At 36.5% G+C, this 19,338-nt stretch overlaps 1 non-coding gene across 1 annotated transcript; it reads right to left on the reverse strand.

Moving 5' to 3' along the window:
* Positions 1 to 12,091: 12,091 nt before the first annotated feature.
* On the reverse strand, positions 12,092 to 12,197 carry LOC121205333 (small nucleolar RNA R71). The gene has a single exon (XR_005900414.1). It is a non-coding gene; the product is annotated as a small nucleolar RNA R71 (small nucleolar RNA).
* Between the last annotated feature and the right edge of the window lie 7,141 nt (positions 12,198 to 19,338).

Genomic DNA, 19,338 nt, shown 5'->3' on the forward strand with positions numbered 1-19,338 from the left:
TGATTATATAAGTATTGTGATATATACTTGAATGTTATGTGATTATGTGAGTGCTATGATATATGCTTAAATGTTATGTGATTAAATGTGTAATGTAATATATGCTTAAAAGTAAAAATGATTACCATGTAATGAACTCGTAAATAATGCACGTGTAAGTATAATATGACACTAGAGTTGGGACTGTTGAGATTGTGCTATATGGTTGTTTCGCTAATACTTGATGAATTGTTTGCATGGTAGTTGTTCTAAGCATTAACTAAGCTTGTTAAGCTCACCCACTCCTTTTAAACCCATTGCAGATTAGTAGTGTGCCGGTGTGGTTCCAATGGGTGATGCAAGCAAGTCCTTTTCTGTTATTTGGTAGGTATTATTATTTGTTTATGATTTGGGAATAAACCAATGTGGTAGACTTTTAATGATTTTGTCATGATGTTTTGGAAGTTCCATAGTTGAATTGCTCTTAGGATTTTTATAATTTAATTGTATTATGACGAGTATCATTAGAACTTATTCTCGATGTTTGAAACTGTTATTATGGACATTTTGAGGTTTATTTGATATGGTATAAGATGCATGTTGATTAAACTTGAATTGAAATGGTTTGCATGCTTTGAACTATTGTAATTTTTTGGTCTAGAGTAGAGGTACCGATATTCTTGAGTTAAAAATAATACTTATATGATTTTCAAATGTGCAGAAACTCAGAATTGTAGATTGGTATCAATACCATATCACAAGTATGATACTCGAGGTAAAATTATTGATACTTTTCGAAAGGTATTGATAATTTCTAGAATTTTATTTTTAAGTGAGAAATAGAATGCAAGTTTGGTATCGATCTTCCAGGTGGAATCGATACCACTTAAAGAAAATATGGATACCTTAGGGTTAGTATCGATACCTACGTGATTGTTTTGTAAATTTTGCTAAGTGGTTCTAATGCGTGTTTAATTATAATTATAAGTTTTTTTAAAGTTTGTTTGGCATGTTCTAATGATGATTAATATATGTTTGACTGAAGATTTATAAGATCACTGACGAAAAGATAATTTCTTAATAATGACGATGGTGTGACATCTTGATATTCGGGCTCGACGATTGGGTATGGGTATGGGCTTGATAGATCGAGATATTTGAGTTTTAAGTTTGCTATGTTAAAGGTTTCAGTTACATGAAAACTTAGTTTAGGCTTATGTTTTTTATTACTTGTTGTGAGTTCTTAGCTAATTATTGAATGCATTATTGTGTGGATTATTGTGTTCCAGATCCGATAGGACCTTCACGAGTAATGATAAAGGTAATAAAAAGCTAGTTTGAGTTTCAGCTTTTCGACGAAAGCGTAATTGGTAAGTGTTTGGAATAATTGTTTGTGGACATGATTCAATGCATTATTTGGGAATTTAGTAGTAGACTAAACCCCTAATCTAAATTCTGAGTGTAAGCTTTCTCATACCTATGTTATCTTGTGAACTATGTGCTTATGTGTTTGTAAATATGTGAATTGGGATTAGATGCTATAACATGTGATATGTGGTTATGATAATTGTTGTGAAAGTGTAAATGTGTACATGTATGTATATGTTAAATCTTGGTGACAGTGTTTTGCTAAAGATTCAAATATGCAATGATAGTGCATGAATAATCGATAAGTGATATGTGTTTGACTTCAGATATTTTAACCTTGTGATCTTGAAACCATTGGATATAGTTGACATGCTATAGGATTATGAGTGCTCATCTACATGTACAGTGATTTTGGGCGTTGAGGCCCTTGGACATGTTGGAGGGATAAGGGAATGTGAGCTAAGCTCCATTTAGAAGGACATTATAGGGGAAACAAGGAGAGTGTTAGCTTTATGCTTCACTTTTGGGACATGTTTGACTCTATGAGTCTATGTGGTGTGTTAAAGATCTGTGTATCCGATGAGTGATAATAGAGCTCGCTTTTATGTTTCATAGCTCAAGCATCAATTTATCTAAACTTGTTTTTAAGGATTGTGATATATGCTTGAATGTTATGTGATTATTTGAGAATTACGATATATGCTTAAATATTATGTGATTATATGAGTATTATGATATATGCTTAAAAGTGAATATGATTACCATGTAAATCAACTAGTAAATAATGCATGTATAAGTATAAAATAACACTAGAGTTGGAACTGTTGAGATTGTGCTACATGGTTGTTTCATTAATGCTTGATGAATTTTTGCATGGTAGTTGTTCTAGGCATTCACTGAGCTTGTTAAGCTCACCCACTCCTTTTTAAACCATTGCAGATTAGTAGTGTGCCAGTGTGAGCAGTGTGGTTCCGAGGGGTGATGGAAACAAGTCCTTTTCTGTTATTTCATAGGTGTTATTGTTATTTTTTTATGTTTTGGGAATAAGCCAATGTAGTAGACTTTTAACGATATTTGTCATGATGTTTTGGAAGTTCCATAGCTTAATTGCTCTTAGGCTTTAGAGAATTTAACCGTATTATGCTTAGTATCATTAAAATTTATTCTTGATGTTTGAAACTATTATTATGGACGTTTTGAGGTTTATTTGATATGGTAGAAGATGCATGTTGATTAGATTTGAATTGGAATGGTTTGCATGCTTTGAACTGTTGTAATTTTCTGGTCTAGATCAAAGGAATTGATATTCTTGAGTTAAAAATGATACCTCTGTGATTTTCAAATGTACAGTAAGTTAGAATTGTAGACTGGTGCCGATACGTTTCGAAAGGTACTAATAATTTCTAGAATTTTGTTTTTCTGCAAGAAACAAAATGCAAGTTTGATATCGATTTTCTAGGTGGTATTGATGCCACTTAAAGAAAATATGGATACCCTAGGGTCAGTATCAATACCTACGTGATCATTTTGTAAATTTTGCTAAGTGGTACTAATGCATGTTTAATTATTATTATAAATTTATTTAAAGTATGTTTGGCATGTTCTAATGATGTTTAATATATGTTTGTCTGAAAATTCATAAAATCACTGTTAAAGAGGATGATTTCTTAATAATGTAACAATTTATTATGAGTTTGATATGTGACGATGTTGTGACATCTTGATATTTGGGCTTGGCGGCTGGGTCAGGTATGGGGTGTTACAAAGTGGGTGACAAGCCCTAGTATATTTAACTGGGGTTGCTACCCCCTACATCCTTGTTGAGCTAGAATTTTGTTTTTCTAGTTGAAATAAACTTCTCTAATTCAATAAGGGTTTATCTTCTCTCCCTATAAATAGATGAGATTAGTAGGGTTATATACACAAATTAAAGATATTGTTACTCTACCGAAAAATAGAGAGAATTTATTCTCAACTATTAGATATATTTTTTCAGAATTGCAATTTTGTTAGTTTCTATTTGAGAAGAAAATTTTTGTTTTCACTCCAAAAGAAAAGAAATTTATTTCTAGTTTTTTTATTTGATTCGATTTGATCAAGCCGACATTCGAGACAATCCATGGCATGAAAATAGTAGAAAAGATCATTTGGTTGAAAGTCGGGAATGACAAAGATTCATCTAACCGAAAACTCAGATACAATTTTTCTCTAGTATTTATCGTTATAAATATCAAAAATCAAATTAGTTCTCAAAATTTTTATTTTAAGTTGTTTAAACTGAAGTTTTCCAACACAATAAACTCCTACTATACCCCAATAACACCTAAAACAACATTAAAAAACCAACATAGAACCAGCAATAAAGTAGCCTCCAAAATAACACCTCAACTGCAATTTCTTGACAGCATTTATCTCCATAATAAAATATACCAATCGAAAACCTTATCAAGTTGATGAAAGACAACTGGACCTCATGGTACCAACAACTATATTCAAAACAAGAAAACTTGAGCAGTAAAACCGTCACTATTTAATATAACTTATGCCAGAAAAACCCAATAATTCGAGGACCAAAGATCAAAGCCTTAGAAAAGAGAAGAAATTAGTCGTTTAAAAAACCTAGTTTAATCTTCTCTCTTTAATATCCACCAATTTTCCAATGGCTTGATTTTTATTACTGATGACCCTAAGACCCAACTTTTTCCCAAGCTCTTATACGTCTGTTACTCCCTCCTATAACTTTTTTTTTTGGATTAAGAAAGTTAGAATCAAATAAAGATCCAATTGCAATTTTTTTCCCTTGACAACAAATGTTTTGGAAATTTACTTTTACATTTCTTACTTCTCCCCTTTCTAAACTCGATCTCCTCAATTCACCCTTCTTCAATTTCAAAAAATATTATAACTTTTCCTGATTTTGATTTTTGTAGGAATCATATTCACCTTCACTCTAACTCAAATCACATTTGTTACAAGGACTAGATTCTTTGTTAGGAAGAAACTCATTTCCAGAAATACCTTGCACTCCCTCACATCCCATTCCTTTATCATACTCTCTAGGCTGTAGAGAAATCCATATCCTATAAATCAACAATAGCCCAAGGATAATTAAAATTTGTATCTATTTCTTCATTTTCAATAGCCAATTGGGCCCTAAAAGGGCGACTCTAGATTCTTTGTAGTTAGAGCTAGATTTCATTTTCTTTTGTAATTTCCTATATTAGATATTTTTTTCCTAGTAGTCAATTGGAGATTGACAAGCTATAACTTGTGGATAAACACTTGATTCGTAACACTTTATCAATGAGAATTACTAAATTCTTACTTTGAATTGTTCTTTAATGTTCTACACACCTATTGTTTTATTTCTTGATTTTAATTCAATAATGAGTTATTAGGCAATGCTGAGATATTTTGGGTAATTATGTTTCTTAGATGATTTTATTTGAACTTGATTTTAATTGACTAGTTGATTTTGCTAATACTAAGTCACTTGACAATCAATATAACATAATTTACTAACGCATACGAGTGACCTGCTTCTCTTAGTATCAAGAGAGCTAACGCTTGATTAGTCTACATGAGAGAGATAAGATTAGGTGAAGAATCTGGGAAGATTAGACCTAACTACTCTGGGGAGATTCTATCTAGGGTGTGAGAATTTCATTGAAATATATTTTGTCTTGAATAACATGTAAAGGTTGCACCATATGCCCATGTTGTGTTTGTGTTATTATTATTATTATTTTGTGTGTTTTAAGTTTATACCGTCAATAAATCATTTTATACAGATTCTAACATATTTGTTTTCTTTTGTCATATTTATGTTATTTTCTTTAAACATGTCGTGTCAACTCATTTCATATATTTTTTTTGGGTGAAAGACAAAAAAAGAATAAGCTAATTAGTTACATTCAACATTTTTGAGAAAAAACCTTTAGACTGGCCTAAATCTAACAGATTTCGAACCCTAAGAGAAGGAGTATCAAAAAATTGCAGATCCATTCTAGAAGACAGCACTTCTTTTGCCATGTAATCAGCAACTTTATTTTGTTCTCTGGAAATATAGCGCAAAATCCATGAAATCTCCTGAGATAACAAACTCTAAATTTGCCTAATTAAAGTAGAGTTCGAAGTGGCAAAGTTGCTTCCTTGAATAGCATGAATGGCATCCAGGCTATTCGAGAGAATTATAACACGATCATGACTTCTTCTTTGAATAAGCTTAAGACCTTCCCAAATGCCCCAAAGTTCAGCGTCGAGGATTGAACACTTTCTAAGATATCTATTGAATCCAAAGAGCCACTGTCCATTCATATCTCTTGCAACTCCCCCAGCGGATGCACTTCCGTATCCAATCGTCTTGCTCCATCAGTGTTAAGGAAAGTCGTGGATCCATGGACTTGCTTTTCTAGAGAGAGGCCAAGATCACCGCTCGGAGCGTCTTTAGGAAATGAGAAACATTGAGAGGCCCAACAATAGGAATTATTAACTACCTCTCTTGCGCTCCATAGGTGGCCCTAAAAGATAAAAAGATTATAGTTTTTCTAAATCCGCCAAGCCAGGATTCCAAAACGACAAGCCCAACTAGCTCCACCCGCCAAGGCCATCGAAGTATCTAGCACATTAACAAGGATCCAATCTTGTAAGTTAAGGAAAAAAAAGTTTGTAAAGTGATTACCTAATATGATCTGACTTCATACATCTTTAGCAGTAGGACAATCTCGGAGAATGTAGAGGATATCTTCCGAATGAAAATAGAAAATAGGACAAGAAGGATCACCCCCTAAACCCCTTTTAACCCTTTCAATATTACTTAGGAGATGTTGTTTGAGAACCAACCAAATGAAAAAAACAAACTCTTTGTGGTCCCGGAATCTTCCAAACAGTCTTCTATTTATCATCCTTCAAACCCTAATCAATGCCCTTACAAATTTATAAGCACTCTTAATCGTAAAGTTTCCAATCGAAGTATGACACCAAGAAATTTTGTCCAGCCCCGCATAGGAGCAAGGAAGGGGAATACCCATAATCAACTCAATCACCTCTTCCGAAAGCCAAATTCTGAGCAAGTCAAGATTCTACGAGCCATCCTCATTGACCACATCATTAATATAGCACTCGGAGCTAAAATTAACACCTGTTGGGATAAACCTAATCAATGGACCCATATTAGGAATCCAAGCATCTTCCCAACAACAAATCTGGCATCCGTCCCCTATGGACCAACATAAGTTCTCACGAACTAGAGGCCAAACCTAGTAAGAGAATTCCAAAGAAACAAACCTCTCTCATGCCTAATGGAATTAGGGAGAGAATCAGTCATACGATATTTGGCCCTAAAAACCTGAACCCAGAGAGCCCCTTTGTTAGTCACGATATTAAATCCCAACTTAAGAAAAAACGAGATATTTTGGTCTCATAATTTTTTTAAACCAAGCCCTCCACAACATTTGGGTTGGAAAATAGAATCCCACCCGACCAAAGACATCTTTTTTTTATGCTCAGATGAACCCCAAATGAACCGTTTCACCAAACTCTCAATCTCATCACAAATTCCCTAGGAATCATCATGGATTGCATAAAATAACTGGGAATAGACATGATAACCGATTAGGCCAAAGTAATGCGACCGGCAATGGATAAAATTTTAGCATCCCAACTTTGGAGCGTTCTTCTAACTTTTTTGACAACAAACTGCATAGTACCATTAGTGACCCTCTGATGAAAAAGTGAAATACCAAGGTAGTGCCTAAGATTTTGGACTTTCTGAAACCCAAATAAAGTACTAATTGAGTCTGCCACTGTCTCTTCGACACCTTTAGTGAAAAAATGTTCATTTTCCTAGCATTGTTTTATGCCTAGAAAAATCACAAAACCTCTCCAAAATGTTCCTGATGAGTCGACAATGTTTCGAATCTGCTTTGCTAAAAATAACTAAGTCATCAGCAAAGAACAAATGTGAAATGGGAGGGCCAGAGAGAGAAAGGCGGATGGGATTCTATTGACCCTCCGAAATGGCCGAATGGATCTCTTGGCCAAGCTAATCCATACATAACACGAAAAGATAAGGGGATAACAAGAAACCTTGTTGAATACCTCTAGCTAGCCTGAATTTAGACAAAGGAACTCCATTCCATAGAACCTACATTGAAGAGTTAGAAATAGAAGACAAAATGATATTAATGAGGAAAGAAGGAATACTAACAGCTTGAAGGGAGACGTTGATAAAATCCCATCGCACTCTGTCATAAGCTTTCTCCAAATCAATCTTGATAGTCATCCACTTTCTTTTGGAAGAGCTTCTCATCGAGTGTATAACCTCTTGGGCGATAATGACATTGTCAGTAATATTCCTTCCTGCAATAAGGCCCGCTTGCTCTGGCCCAATAATCTTCGAAAAATTAACTTAAACCAATTTGCGATAATCTTTATCATAAGTTTATATAACACAAAGCACAGACTAATCGGTCGAAAATGAGCAAACTCCTCAGCATTTTCAATCTTAGGGATAAAGACAATTAGAGTGTTATTCAACTCAGCATCAATGGTACCCCTATTAAAAATACTTCTAACCCAATTACAAACCGCTTCTCCTACCGTGCCCCATTGCTTCTAAAAGAAAAGAGCATGAAAACCATCACTTCCAAGAGATTTGAGGGGGGCCATATAAAAAAGTGCTACCCTGATTTCCTCTTTAGTAACCTGCTTTTCCAAAAAAGAGATATCTTCCTGATCAAGACAATGAAACTTACTAGATGGTAGACAACCTACAGAACCAGGTGACTCCCCATATAAATTTTGGAAAAATTTATTAGCCTTAGCTTCAATAGCTTCCAGCTTATAAATCCATTCCCCATAATCATTGCAGATTGCAGTAATACAACTATTCTTCCTCTGACACTATGTACGTGCATGAAAGAACTTAGTATTGCGATCTCCAAAATGAAGCCAATCGCAGTGGGCTTTCTGCTTCCAAATAAGTTCTTCATGGTAAAGAACATTATCCAACTCCTGTCGAATCTTTATCTCTACCTGGGCTAACCAATTAGAACCTGAGAAATCCATGATTTTCTGAATTGTAGTGAGCTCCTTAATAAGAGATCTTTTATGAGAAGTGATATGCCCATAAATCGTCGTATTCCAATTCTTAAAGTCGCGAGTGAACATGCTTAAGGATATAGACATGTCACCAGAGAAATCCCACTTATCTTTCACAAAATCCCCAAAATCGGGATGTTCAACCCATCCGGCTAGAAAGCGAAAAGGTCTTCCGTTTGGAAGATAAACCTTCGAGTTTAAAGAAAAGAGAAGGGACCTATGATCGGACTTAATTTTAGGGAGATGAGTGACCAAGCTATTTGGAAAAGTTTGAATCCAAGCTTTGTTTCCCAAAGCCTTATCAAGTCTCTCAAAAAGCAAACCCATGTGCCAAGTAAAGGAGGGGCCTCTGAACCCTAGATCATTAATCTCTGCCTTATCCACAAAGTCACCAAAGAGGGGACAACGCCTACCTTTAGTAATACCTTTTGATTTCTCAGAAGACGAAAGAATAACGTTGAAATCACCAATGGCAGCCCATGGGGAATTTCCCATAGGAATCAAGTTTTTTAAAATATTCCACAGATCCTTGCGCTTTTGCTTATTCAGACTCCAATAGACAAATAAGAGAATGACAGAATTTGGGAAACCCGAAGATCCAACCCGAGCCAAAATTAACCGGGGATGATTAAAAATTATCTCAAGATGGATAGAATTCTTCCAGCCAATCCAGATACCTGCCAAAAAACCAATCGCTTCAATGCAGTGAGAATTAAGGAAACCCAATTTAGCAATAATGTTATCTGCTTTAGACCCACTAACTCTAGTCTCAAGCAGACTAATAATATTAGGACTATGTTCCCGATTATACTCCCGAAAAATACGAGGAAACTTATCTCTAGCACAACCTTGACAGTTCCAAGAAAATATTGTAAAATTCATAAAAAATAACACAGGTAAAAAAAAGCATACCAATTATTGTCGAGAGACAATATCCTCGTCATTAACCAAGGCTTCATCTTTTGATCCAGAAATGGACTCTTTACTAAAATTTGGATTAGAGATAAATTTCTTCCATGGATTCGGCTAAAGGTACTCTAGAATTACCGGAAGCTTTAAACCAACTCCTCCTACCAAGCAAAGCATTGGAATCTTTTCAACCACTTCACCCAATTAAATCTTTACCTCTAGGCCTCTCTCTGGACACAGAAACTCCTTCACCAAAGTTTACACGGGGAGATCTGGCTGAGCTATCTTTTCCCTTTTTATGAGCAGAGTCTTTCAAAGTTATAGCAGAGTGTTTTCCAGGGTCTAAAACATCATAAAAAATGGTGATAGTGGTGCCCCTAGAAACTTCGAAAGACGGATTGAAATGTGCGGCAATATTGTCAAAATTCCCGTTATTTAAATCCCCTCGAACCTCATTGGAAAAATTCCTGCGATTGACATCGTCCAATGCCATATCATTATTTGAAACAACTTGCTATGACAAACCTACAGCAACAACATTAGAAATAGGATTAGAAAAATTATTGGACCTATTACTTGCCTTGCGCAAATTCTGATTAATAAAAGTGTCCATTGATAAACCGTAAATTATACATATTTTTACCCCATGTTTAATGCATTTTATATATGATTTCTCATTAGAATTGGTGAATTCGATGCTCCTAATGCCATAATTTCATGTTTTGTACTCAGGAGAGCACCAAGAGTCAAAAAGAACCAAAAATGAGCCAAAAAGGGACAAAATGGACCAAATCGAGAAGATGACTCGGCTTAAGCCTTGCCATACGGGCAGCTGACACGCCCGTGTCTTTCGAGGGTGTCGACCAAGGCTTTCACGATTCACAGGGCCTGGCCATTGACCCATATAGCCGTGTGCAATTTAACGGATCGAACACGGCCCGGCAATCAAGTCGCATGGCCGTGTCACACGGGTGTGTCCCTGCTGAGCCCTAGATAAGTCCAATTCGGAAAAGGCCACTTTGCAGGGTTTCTAGGCATTCCAAACCCTATAAATACGCACTAAAGGAGGAGAAAAAGGAGGGACGGAGAAGGGGGTAAGGAATTACCCCAAGGAAGCCGAATGATCCATCTCAGAAGCCAGATTCATCATCAAGACTGAAGATCTCTCCTCAATTTCCCTTCAGGAGTTTTGGGTTTTCTTTATGTTTTGTATTCTTTATTCTTCTGAGATGTTTTCTTATTTAGTTATGAACTAAATCCCCTAAATACCTAAGGGGAATAAAACCTAAGACGAATCTTGTTATTATTTTCTGAATCGTATGATAAATATTTAACTTGTTCTTAATTATGTGTTCTTAATTCTTGCTTTGATATCCCAGGATATTGGTTCAAGACACGCTCTTATTCAGAGGAGGAATAGACCCTATCCAAGAGTACATTTGTCATAATTAAGCGGAGTTGATTGCGCGCCTAGAAATAAGGTGACAAGATTTTGCCGGATTAGGGTGAAACCTAATAAGGGGATCCATAGATCGAGTTAATGCAACCCTAGAGCGTTAATTAAAGAAAAGTCTCGGTTATTCAATCTAGGGATTAGACGTTATTAGTCTTGAATAGGGATAATAACATAACTTAGGGATTTCTACGGAACAAGTTGAATGAATAAATCGTCCGATTCGGAGCCAGAATAACAAGTAAAGTCTAGGTGGATTTTTCCTTAGGTATTGTCTCAAGTCAATCGATTTTCCCAAAAGCAATTCCCCAATTCTTTTCTCTGTGTGTTCTTAGTTTAAATAATTATTTAATTAAAACAAACCCTTTTATTCCTAGGCTAGATAATAAAAAGATAGTTATTACTAGTACTTTTTGTTCCCTTGGGTACGATATCCCGGTGTTGCCATTACTATACTATTTTTCGATAGGCGCGCTTGCCTTTTCGTCGTGATAATAGTTAGTCTAGGTCTGATCTTCATTATAAATATTTATTACTTGTTACGAATCACTACGATCAAGTTTTTGGCGCCGCTTCCGGGGAACTGAAATATTAGGAACACTAAATTTTTATTACTTTAGCCATTTATTTCTCTTGCAATTTAATTTAATTTTATTTTACTATTTATTAATTTACTTTTTCTTTCTCTTGGCAGGTTTTTATAGTTTATGACTAGAAGAAACCCGTCAGGACCCTTACTTTTTGACGAAGAAATTGATCGTGCAATTTGAAAAAATCAAAGAGAAATAAGGCGTAGCCTACGATACACAGAAAACAAACAAGAAGACAATACTCAACCTCCAACCGACAAGATGGCTGAAAACCAAGACAATCAGCTGCCTCCTGCAATTGCATCTAATCAAAATCTTGCTCCACGTATTATGTATGACTATGCTAAACCCTCTTTAACAGGATCAGAATCAAGTATAGTTAGACCTGCTATTGCTGCGAATAATTTTGAATTAAAACATAACACTATTCAGATGATTCAACAGTTTGTTCAGTTTGATGGCTTGCAGGATGAAGATCCCAACACTCACTTAGCAAATTTCCTGGAATTTTGCGATACATTCAAAATCAATGGTGTTTCTGATGATGCCATCCGTCTTTAGTTATTTCCCTTCTCACTGAGAAACAAACCTAAACAGTGGTTGAGCTCGTTACCATAAGGGTCTATCACTACTTGAGAGCAAATGACCGAGAAATTTTTAATAAAATATTTTTCACCGACTAAAACGGCTAAATTACGCAATGATATCTCTTCTTTTGTGTAGATGGACTTAGAAACACTTTACGATACATGGGAGAGATACAAGGATCTATTGAGAAGGTGCCCTCACCATGGATTACCTCTATGGCTGCAAGTTCAAACGTTCTACAATGGTGTGAATCCCTTGACAAGACAAATGATTGACGTTGCTGCTGGCGGAACTATCAATAATAAAACACCAAAAGATGCCTACGAATTCATAGAAGAGATGTCACTGAACAACTATCAGTGGCAAGTCATGCAGACTAAGCCAACAAAAACAACTGACGTGTATAACATTGATTCAGTCACCATACTCTCTAATCAGGTAGAACTTCTCAATAAAAAGATTGATAGCTTTCTTGGTTCTACGCAGGTACATCCAGTAATGAGGTGTGACTCAAGCGGAGGAGGTGTGTATACAGAATACCAATCCTTCAATCCTACAACTGAAGAAGAACAAGTCAACTATATGGGTAATAATAACTTTAGATCTCAAAATAACCCATATAGTAATACCTATAATGCAGGTTAGAGGAACCACCCAAATTTTTCCTGGGGAGGACAAGGGAATCAAAAGCCACAAAATCCTCAGGGTTTTCAACAGCCACCTTATCAACAAGAGAAGAAGTCGAACCTTGAAGAGATGCTCTCTAAATTCATCTCGGTGTCAGAAACCCGTTTTAAAAATACCGAGACTGCACTTAAGAATCAACAAGCATCGATCCAAGGACTCGAAACTCAGATAGGCCAGCTGTCCAAACTAATCTCCGAAAGACCACAAGGTAGCCTACCAAGTAATACTGAACCTAATCTGAGGGAACACCTCAATGCAATTAGCGCTCAAGACAAAGAAGGATTCATTGCACCTGAGCCAAAATTACAGCAAGACAACATGATGAACAAAGGACAAGAAGAGGTAAACGATAATGATCCCAAACAGGTAAGTACGAATCATGAACCTCATGTGCCATATCCTAAAGCGATGACGAAAGACAGAACAGAAGAACAATTCGATAAGTTTGTCAAACTCTTAAAGAAATTACATATTAACTTACCCTTTATTGAAGTTCTTTCGCAGATGCCTAACTCAGCAAAATTCTTAAAGGAACTTCTGAGCAATAAAAGGACATTAGACACTACATCGCATGTGGAACTCAATACAGTCTGCTCAGCTATTCTAAAGAATAAGCTACCTAACAAATTGCAAGATCCAGGGAGTTTTACAATTCCTTGCTTAATTGGTAGTTTATCTGTGAATAATGTTTTAGCTGATTTAGGGGCAAGTATCAATGTTATGCCCTATAAAATGTTTAAACGACTAGGTCTTGGTAAACCCAAACAGACTAGGGTGAGCATACAATTGGCTGACAAAACAGTTAGATTTCCTAAGGGTATTATTGAAGATGTTCTCGTTAAAATTGATAAATTTATTTACCCAGTAGACTTTGTTATCTTAGATATGAATGAGGATAACAAGGTACCTTTAATTTTAGGACGACCATTTTTAGAAACTGCTAAAACCATTATTAATGTAGGCACAGGGGAGCTAACACTTCGTACAGGTGACGACGCAGTAACACTCCAAGCACGCGATTTAGTCAAAACCCCTAAGACTCAGGATAATGCTATAAAACCTATCGATGATAAAACTAATATTGAATCGTCCTTGTAGGAACCTTCTCGAACCAAGAAAACAGAGACAGTGCGCTACTATCATGAAAAGAACAAAGACGCCCATGAAGAATGAAGGCTACGGATAAAGGAGCTAGACGAACCCGATACCTCTCCTAATAAACTTAAGGTCGGCGATACAGTCTTACTAGATGCCGTTGATCCTCACATTGTCACTACCACACCAAATAAGGAAATCCCTCTTACGGTACTTAGCATTTTTCCATTCGGTACAGTGGAGGTGAGTCATCCTAAGTTTGGCACTTTTAAGGTAAACAACACTCGATAAAAATCTTATTTTAAGATTGACAGCAAGAACGAGGAGTATGAACTCCTCAAACCACCATGATAAATCAACGGAGAGGTAAGTCGAGCTTAGACTATAAATAAGTGCTTCTCGGGATGCAACCCGAGAACTAACATATTTTGATTTCTTTATTTTTAATTAATTTCTACCACTTCGAATCATTAACTTTATCTTTGAATTGCAAAGTTTTTCAGCACACACGGTTGGGCACACGGGCGTGCCTAAAGCCGTGGCCAAATAGAGGAAGAGACACGACCGTGTTGAAGCAGGACATGATTTCCCAAAACACAGAGTGCGATAAATCCCCACGGCTGTGCGACATGGCCGTGGGTGAACTTGATAGGAAGAACACAGGCGTGGGATAGAAAACCACAAGCGTGCCAGGGACAAGGCTTGATTTTGTTTCTTCAACACGGGCGTGCAACACGCCCGTTCCATTAAACCGTAGACAACAATACACGGGCGTGGTACCATAACACATGGGTGTGGGAGAAGCGAACAACGCTAGGCACGGTCGTGCGACCTGGCGCGTGCCACACACGCCCAAGACACACGGGCGTGTGATAGTAGTCGGGCACGACCAAATTCGAAAAAATTCAAAACATACGAGCTTACCCTCATACGTACACAGGCGTGGCCTGAGGCCGTGTGGCCCTCCCCTATATAAGCAAATCACTGTTCATTTTTTTCTTCCTTTCAAAAAAAAAACCCTAGTCGAAATTTCCCCTTCTCCACTCCCTGATCCCTATTCGCAGCCACCACTACCCTCTCATCTAGTTCATGTGGCACCTTCATATGCTGACATCTCTGAGCACCTCACCCGATTCAAGCTTCAGTGTTTTCAACGATTTAATAACATTAATGCTACTCTACAGAAGATTTGTCAGCTCCTTCCTATCTCATCGCCAGTCCCACCTCGCGAACCATCCAGCAATAAAGATATCTAGAATTATTTATTTATTATTTTATGTTTTTACTAATGATTGAAACTATTTCTATTATTTTTATTAGACTTTAGATATTTTATTTTTACTTATTAATTTCGGCTATTTCTTTTTGAGTACTTATCCTTCCTAATATCCCCTAAAAAGTTCCTGATTTTATCCCAATTATATAAAAGCTCTTAAGCTCATCATAACATAGGAACTAAAGCTTTATCGAGAAAGGTTCTCCACGACTTCCATGTCCTACTCGACCACGACCATAGCTACCACTAGGTATAATATTCTTTTGGCGCAGGACTTATGGCCTAATGAACCTCTATGACCGCCGGAGTATCCTCCTCCACTCTCAAACCAATCACTCTCCAAAACTCTAGTTTGAGGAATTCATCATACAGGAAGTTTCACTTCTCTCCCTATCTTATTTTTATTCTCTAACATCTATCTTTGTACATTGAGGGTAATGTACATCTTAAGTGTGGGGGGTATTTATTTCACTATTAGAAAAATCCCTGAATAATCACCTTGTTCTCATGAAAAACTCTCATATAATATTTAGGATAAATTTTAATTGAGTTATGATTTTGATTGATATATTTTGAATTAAAACATAGGGATTTATGCATTGATTTTTTAAAAATTTAAGACATTAGAGAATCAAGCATGATAAGTTGATTTTTAAGAAATTAAATTATAGGTTGTTTCCCCAAGTCGAGGTATTACATTGAATTAGAATTCATGAGTCTAAACATCAAAAAGCCATAATTTTTTGTGAGATTTTTTAGCCTTTTGAGCATCTAATCATCCTTTCATGCTCACTTTTATTATTGCTTTTAGTGCATCAGTATTGAACTGTTATTCTAGAATTTGCTTGATTATGCATGTCGAGACCACACCTTCTGATTTGATATATCAAAATGATTAAGGAACTTAGGATTAACCCACTCATGCCATGAAAAGCTACCTCCACGATTAACCCCTAGTAAATCCCCTTGAGCCCAACAAACCAATTCTTGTATTACCCTTAATATTAACCTTTAACCCATTATTGTTGAAATCTTCTAAATTAATCCCTATTTTTGTCAAGATTTTAGTTGAATGGATTGCCTAGCTATATTTTGTTCTTGATATTTAGCCTACATTATTTAACTTGTTAAAAAAAAACACAACTATGTATGCATATTTGTAATTTCATATTCTGAGAGAAGCTCTATTGTACGCAAGTGAAGATTAACTCTTTTTCTAGTTAGGCAACTTTTCAATTCAACCTCAATTCTAACCCTTTCTTTCAACTTGTGACCACACCCCCTAACCAAGCCTCATTACACCCCTCTAAAGACCTTTTGATTGATGTATCATCTTAAAATTAAAGTAGTAGAGATTTGATTTTCATACAAGCCTATGGTAATGCCTTTCCATTATTGACTATTGAGTGCTTCCTTTATTGTCCTTAAAAAACCTCGACTGATTTGAGTGAATCTTTAGTCAGGATGTAAAACTCTGTGACATTCTGAATTAAAGGTAATTACTTAGATGAGGGAGGACACTTATATTTTCAGGATAAAATGTTCAACTTGGAATGATTGAAACTTTTATGTTCTTTTAGTTGAATTCTCAATGTATGATTACCTATGGATTAATTTGAGATATTATTGATAGAAATTATAAGTTGAGAAAGATGCATTCTGATTATGAGTTGAGAATTTTGCTTGAGGACAAACAAATGCTTAAGAGTGGGGGTATTTGATAACTGTAAATTATACATATTTTGCCCCATGTTTAATGCATTTTATAGATGATTTCTCATTAGAATTGGTGAATTCGATGCTCCTAATGCTTTAATTTCATGTTTTGTACTCAGGAGAGCACCAAGAGTCAAAAGGAACCAAAAACGAGCCAAAAAGGGACAAAACGAACCAAATCGAGAAGATGACACGGCTTAAGCCTTGCCACACGGGCAGCTCACACGCCCATGTCTTTCGAGGGTGTCGACCAAGGCTTTCACGATTCACATGGCCTGGCCATTGACTCACACGGCCGTGTGCAATTTAACGGATCGAACACGGCCTAACAATCACGTCACACGGCCGTGCCACATGGACATATCCCTGCTGAGCCCAAGATAAGTCCAATTCAGAAAAGGCCACTTTGGAGGGTTTCTAGGCATTCCAAAGTCTATAAATACGCACTAGAGGAGGAGAAAAAGGGGGGACGGAAAAGGAGGTAAGGAATTACCCCAAGGAAGCTGATTGATCCATCTCAGAAGCCAGATTCATCATCAAGACTGAAGATCTCTCCTCAATTTCCCTTCAGGAGTTTTGAGTTTTCTTTATGTTTTGTATTCTTTATTCTTCTGAGATGTTTTCTTATTTAGTTATGAACTAAATCCCCTAAATACCTAAGGGGAATGAAACCTAACACGAATCTTGTTATTATTTTCTGAATCGTATGATAAATATTTAACTTGTTCTTAATTATGTGTTCTTAATTCTTGTTTTGATATCCCAGGATATTGATTCAAGACACGCTCTTATTCAGAGGAGGAATAGACCCTATCCAAGAGTACATTTGTCATAATTAAGCGGAGTTGATTGCGTGCCTAGAAATAAGGTGACAAGATTTTGTCGAATTAGGGTGAAACCTAATAAGGGGATCCATAGATCGAGTTAATGCAACCATAGAGCGTTAATTAGAGAAAAGTCTCAGTTATTCAATCTAGGGATTAGACATTATTAGTCTTGAATAGGGATAATAACATAACTTAGGGATCTCTACGAAACAAGTTGAATGAATAAATCATCCGATTCGGAGCCAGAATAACAAGTAAAGTCTAGGTGGATTTTTCCTTAGGTATTGTCTCAAGTCAATCGATTTTCCCAAAAGCAATTCCCTAATTCTTTTCTATGCACGCTCTTAGTTTAAATAATTAGTTAATTAAAACAAACCCTTTTATTCCTAGGCTAGATAATAAAAAAGATAGTTATTACTAGTACTTTTGGTTCCCTTGGGTACGATATCCCGGTCTTGCCATTACTATACTATTTTTCGATAGGTGCGCTTGCCTTTTCGTCATGATAATAGTTAGTCTAGGTCTGATCTTCATTATAAATATTTATTACTTGTTACAAATCACTGCGATCATCCATCAATGGCCTTTTTTCCAAAATAGCCTGGCCCGAAAGGTTAAGAGTACCAGACTTCTTCCCTGGCCCACCAGATAGTCAACCAACTCCAGCCCTATCACTAACGCCAGCGCTAACCTCCCTGGGCTCCCAACATCCAAACCGGGCCTAAGCGCTGGATTAGAATTTAACCTAGAGCCTACACCCCTCAAAGTTTGACCCCCATCCCTAATATTAACATTCTTAGCAGCTCTCGATTTTGTCCCAAACCCTTCCACTGACATAGGTTCTCCAGCATAGCCAGCAAGATTTTCGCTCATCTCTCCCAGCCGTTTGAGCGCCATAAAAAAAGAATTTCCAATTTCTTTTCGAGATTTCGCATTATTAATAACTTCGTTATTCCTGCCAGTATTACTTCAATTAGCCCGTTGTCCACTCCGAGACGTTCTCTCAACCAACATCTAGGGCCCAAACTCCGGTCTTGTTTCCTCAACCGCTCCTCAGCCGCCGGATTCTAAAACTTCTCTCGTCGTCTCAAGCAAACCTCCAGAGTTAAGATCCAAAACCACCTTTGGGCATAAATCTTTGACATGCCCGTACTTACCGCATCCAAAGCAAACGGTAGGTAGGGCTTCGTACTCCACCTGCTGAACTGCTCCATCGACAAGTACTTGAGACACCAGAGGCTTCACAAGGTTTATGAAAATAGCAAGTTGGGCAAAACAACCCCTGGTTCACTTGTCTGTCTAAAAATCCAATTTTACAACCTTCCCAATAAGCCCCCAATAGCCTCCACGATTTGCCAATGAAACATAAACTTCGGAAGGCCTAGCAATTGAATCCAGGACAAGACAACATTAGGGTACGGTTGCAGTCAGCTGAGCTCCTTGGTACACGATTGTACAGTGAGATATTGACCAAAAATGATCCAAGGTCCTTGTGACAAAATACATTCATAATCAATCCTATTCAACAAAACGAACCAAGTAATACCCATTTTCAATGTCTATGAAATGAAATTGAGAAATAGGTTTCCACAAGTTGAAAATGTGATTATGTAAAGTATTGTAACTAATGCTCTGGCCTAAAAGTTTAATAACCACAGTTAATTCCATTTCTTTGAACAAAATTTCCTTAACTCGGTCAGAGAATTTGATGGCTGAAACTCTATTACTATGGAAGTTTGCACATCATCA

This window comes from Gossypium hirsutum, chromosome A08 (assembly GCF_007990345.1).
Source record: "Gossypium hirsutum isolate 1008001.06 chromosome A08, Gossypium_hirsutum_v2.1, whole genome shotgun sequence".
Lineage (NCBI taxonomy): Eukaryota > Viridiplantae > Streptophyta > Magnoliopsida > Malvales > Malvaceae > Gossypium > Gossypium hirsutum.